This window comes from Leptonotus elevatus, unplaced genomic scaffold, assembly GCF_054856555.1.
Source record: "Leptonotus elevatus isolate MCC_2025b unplaced genomic scaffold, RoL_Lele_1.0 HiC_scaffold_205, whole genome shotgun sequence".
Classification (NCBI taxonomy): domain Eukaryota; kingdom Metazoa; phylum Chordata; class Actinopteri; order Syngnathiformes; family Syngnathidae; genus Leptonotus; species Leptonotus elevatus.
In genome coordinates this window covers 1-5,000 of record NW_028233596.1, presented here as the reverse complement: position 1 = coordinate 5,000, position 5,000 = coordinate 1, and positions in this window count along the sequence as shown.

Sequence of the window (5,000 nt, the reverse complement as noted above, 5' to 3'; positions counted from 1 at the left end):
TTCGGGGCTTGTTGCTGGCCGTTGGCGGAGCTCCAGCGGACCGCGGGGAGCGCGCCCGTCTTCGGGGCTTGTTGCTGGCCGTTGGAGGAGCTCCAGCGGACCGCGGGGAGCGCGCCCGTCTTCGGGGCTTGTTGCTGGCCGTTGGAGGAGCTCCAGCGGACCGGGGGGAGCGCGCCCGTCTTCGGGGCTTGTTGCTGGCCGTTGGAGGAGCTCCAGCGGACCGCGGGGAGCGCGCCCGTCTTCGGGGCTTGTTGCTGGCCGTTGGAGGAGCTCCAGCGGACCGGGGGGAGCGCGTCCGTCTTCGGGGCTTGTTGCTGGCCGTTGGAGGAGCTCCAGCGGACCGCGGGGAGCGCGCCCGTCTTCGGGGCTTGTTGCTGGCCGTTGGCGGAGCTCCAGCGGACCGCGGGGAGCGCGCCCGTCTTCGGGGCTTGTTGCTGGCCGTTGGAGGAGCTCCAGCGGACCGCGGGGAGCGCGCCCGTCTTCGGGGCTTGTTGCTGGCCGTTGGAGGAGCTCCAGCGGACCGGGGGGAGCGCGCCCGTCTTCGGGGCTTGTTGCTGGCCGTTGGAGGAGCTCCAGCGGACCGGGGGGAGCGCGCCCGTCTTCGGGGCTTGTTGCTGGCCGTTGGCGGAGCTCCAGCGGACCGGGGGGAGCGCGCCCGTCTTCGGGGCTTGTTGCTGGCCGTTGGAGGAGCTCCAGCGGACCGCGGGGAGCGCGCCCGTCTTCGGGGCTTGTTGCTGGCCGTTGGCGGAGCTCCAGCGGACCGGGGGGAGCGCGTCCGTCTTCGGGGCTTGTTGCTGGCCGTTGGAGGAGCTCCAGCGGACCGCGGGGAGCGCGCCCGTCTTCGGGGCTTGTTGCTGGCCGTTGGAGGAGCTCCAGCGGACCGGGGGGAGCGCGCCCGTCTTCGGGGCTTGTTGCTGGCCGTTGGAGGAGCTCCAGCGGACCGGGGGGAGCGCGCCCGTCTTCGGGGCTTGTTGCTGGCCGTTGGCGGAGCTCCAGCGGACCGGGGGGAGCGCGCCCGTCTTCGGGGGCTTGTTGCTGGCCGTTGGAGGAGCTCCAGCGGACCGCGGGGAGCGCGCCCGTCTTCGGGGCTTGTTGCTGGCCGTTGGAGGAGCTCCAGCGGACCGCGGGGAGCGCGCCCGTCTTCGGGGCTTGTTGCTGGCCGTTGGAGGAGCTCCAGCGGACCGGGGGGGAGCCGGGCGTTCGAGTTGCCCAGGCAGGGGGTTATCCTCCACTAGCAAACCTCCATGAGCAGCGGAGCCCGTCAGCTGCGCCAAAAAGAACCACACGAGGGCGGCCTGGGGTTGAAATCCCCCGCCACATAGGAACGAATGCCGGGCGTTCGAGTTGCCCAGGCAGGGGGTTATCCTCCACTAGCAAACCTCCATGAGCAGCGGAGCCCGTCAGCTGCGCCAAAAAGAACCACACGAGGGCGACCTGGGGTTGAAATCCCCCGCCACATAGGAACGAATGCCGGGCGTTCGAGTTGCCCAGGCAGGGGGTTATCCTCCACTAGCAAACCTCCACGAGCAGCGGAGCCCGTCAGCTGCGCCAAAAAGAACCACACGAGGGCGACCTGGGGTTGAAATCCCCCGCCACATAGGAACGAATGCCGGGCAACCAGGGGTCGAAATCCCCCATTGAAATGAATGGCGGGCAACCAGGGGTCGAAGTCCCCCATTGAAATGAATGGCGGGCAACCAGGGGTCGAAGTCCCCCATTGAAATGAATGGCGGGTTACCAGGGGTCGAAATCCCCCATTGAAATGAATGGCGGGCGACCAGGGGTCGAAATCCCCCATTGAAATGAATGGCGGGCAACCAGGGGTCGAAGTCCCCCATTGAAATGAATGGCGGGCAACCAGGGGTCGAAGTCCCCCATTGAAATGAATGGCGGGCTACCAGGGGTCGAAATCCCCCATTGAAATGAATGGCGGGCGACCAGGGGTCGAAATCCCCCATTGAAATGAATGGCGGGCAACCAGGGGTCGAAGTCCCCCATTGAAATGAATGGCGGGCAACCAGGGGTCGAAGTCCCCCATTGAAATGAATGGCGGGCTACCAGGGGTCCAAGTCCCCCATTGAAATGAATGGCGGGCTACCAGGGGTCGAAGTCCCCCATTGAAATGAATGGCGGGCTACCAGGGGTCGAAATCCCCCATTGAAATGAATGGCGGGCGACCAGGGGTCGAAATCCCCCATTGAAATGAATGGCGGGCGACCAGGGGTCGAAATCCCCCATTGAAATGAATGGCGGGCAACCAGGGGTCGAAGTCCCCCATTGAAATGAATGGCGGGCTACCAGGGGTCGAAATCCCCCATTGAAATGAATGGCGGGCGACCAGGGGTCGAAATCCCCATTGAAATGAATGGCGGGCTACCAGGGGTCCAAGTCCCCCATTGAAATGAATGGCGGGCTACCAGGGGTCGAAGTCCCCCATTGAAATGAATGGCGGGCTACCAGGGGTCGAAATCCCCCATTGAAATGAATGGCGGGCGACCAGGGGTCGAAATCCCCCATTGAAATGAATGGCGGGCAACCAGGGGTCGAAAGTCCCCATTGAAATGAATGGCGGGCGACCAGGGGTCGAAATTCCCCATTGAAATGAATGGCGGGCAACCAGGGGTCGAAATTCCCCATTGAAATGAATGGGCCCATTCATTTTCAATGGCCGGGCTACCAGGGGCGCAGTACCACCTGTCGTCATTAGGGGCGCTGTAGATAGGGGACCGAGTCCCCCCATTCGAGAGGTTTGCACCCAAACCTCAAAATGGTTGGTGTACAATTATAGGAGAGACCTTTTTAAGACGTGGGAGCTCCAGGGCAAATCAAGGGAGGCTCGACCAACCCATATCCGCTTTAGATGCACTTTAGGTCGGACTCCCTTGCCAGATGGTCCCCTCCTCAGCCTGGTTCTCGAATTTTTTCTAAGTCAGCCCAACTTGGAAATATTTTCAGAGTGCCACTTTCAAGGGAGTTTCGCCCAACCCCTATCCGCCTAAGAGGCACTTCAGGTCGGCCTGACTGGCCACATTTTCCCCCTCCTCATCCTGGTTCTCGAATTTTTTCTAAGTCAGCCAAACTTGGAAATTTTTTCAGAGTGCCACTTTCAAGGGAGTTTCGCCCAACCCCTATCCGCCTAAGAGGCACTTCGGGTCGGCCTGACTGGCCACATTTTCCCCCTCCTCATCCTGGTTCTCGAATTTTTTCTAAGTCAGCCAAACTTGAAATTTTTTCAGAGTGCCACTTTCAAGGGAGTTTCGCCCAACCCCTATCCGCCTAAGAGGCACTTCGGGTCGGCCTGACTGGCCACATTTTCCCCCTCCTCATCCTGGTTCTCGAATTTTTTCTAAGTCAGCCAAACTTGGAAATTTTTTCAGAGTGCCACTTTCAAGGGAGTTTCGCCCAACCCCTATCCGCCTAAGAGGCACTTCGGGTCGGCCTGACTGGCCACATTTCCCCCCTCCTCATCCTGGTTCTCGAATTTTTTCTAAGTCAGCCAAACTTGGAAATTTTTTCAGAGTGCCACTTTCAAGGGAGTTTCGCCCAACCCCTATCCGCCTAAGAGGCACTTCGGGTCGGCCTGACTGGCCACATTTTCCCCCTCCTCATCCTGGTTCTCGAATTTTTTCTAAGTCAGCCAAACTTGGAAATTTTTCAGAGTGCCACTTTCAAGGGAGTTTCGCCCAACCCCTATCCGCCTAAGAGGCACTTCGGGTCGGCCTGACTGGCCACATTTTCCCCCTCCTCATCCTGGTTCTCGAATTTTTTCTAAGTCAGCCAAACTTGGAAATTTTTCAGAGTGCCACTTTCAAGGGAGTTTCGCCCAACCCCTATCCGCCTAAGAGGCACTTCGGGTCGGCCTGACTGGCCACATTTTCCCCCTCCTCATCCTGGTTCTCGAATTTTTTCTAAGTCAGCCAAACTTGGAAATTTTTTCAGAGTGCCACTTCCAAGGGAGTTTCGCCCAATCCCTATCCGACTTAGAGGCACTTCGGGTCGGCCTCCCTGGCCAGATTTCCCCCCTCCTCAGCCCCGGTTCTCAAATTTTTTTCCAAGTCGGCCGATCTTCCGGATATTTTCAGAGCGCCGCCCCCGGAGCCTCCGGAGCCTCGGCAGCAGGCCGTCGCCCGCGACACGCCGCACCTTCTCCCACGTACGAACGGCATCCAAGACCCGCCTTCGGAGGGCCCCCGCCGGCCGGCCTCGCGCCGGTGTTCGGGCGGGCGGCTCCTCCGGCTCGCGGGTCGCCTTACAGCGCCCCGGCCACCGCGAACGCCGGCCTTTGACGGCCCGGCGCTCGCACAGCCCCGGCGCGCCCGATTGGAAGCGAGGCCGAGACGCCCCCCGAACCGGCGACGTACGCCCCCCCTCCCTTTAACCGGGGCGGGGGGGTTACGAAGCCATCACCCGGCCGTCCTACGACGGAGCCCGGCGCCCCGCCGGCCCTCCCTCCCCCGCCCGACAGGCGCGAGCCCAGTCTGGGGGAGGTTGGCGCCCGGAGGCGGCGGCGGTGCCTCCGGAAGCACTATGTTTCTCATGCCCTTCAAACAAATGGCGAGGCCGAAGCACCTGGCGCGCCGCGCGGAGGTTCGAGAGGGAGGCCAGTAGGCGTGCGTGCGTGCGTGCCCCAATGCCACCGCGGCGTGGGCCTCTACCGCGATCTCGATCTGCTCGTCCCGATCGTTCTTCCAATAGCGCAACCCCCCCCCGAAAAGGCACCGTCCGCCCCAGCCGGCCGGCAGGCGGCGGTGGCGGCGCCCGCGACGCGACCCGAACCGCCCGTCGGCGGCGAAGGTCTCGCTCCTCGCGCCGCCCGCCCGCCGCCTGCGGCCGCGCCAGAGGCTACCTGGTTGATCCTGCCAGTAGCATATGCTTGTCTCAAAGATTAAGCCATGCAAGTCTAAGTACACACGGCCCGTACAGTGAAACTGCGAATGGCTCATTAAATCAGTTATGGTTCCTTTGATCGCTCCGCCGTTACTTGGATAACTGTGGCAATT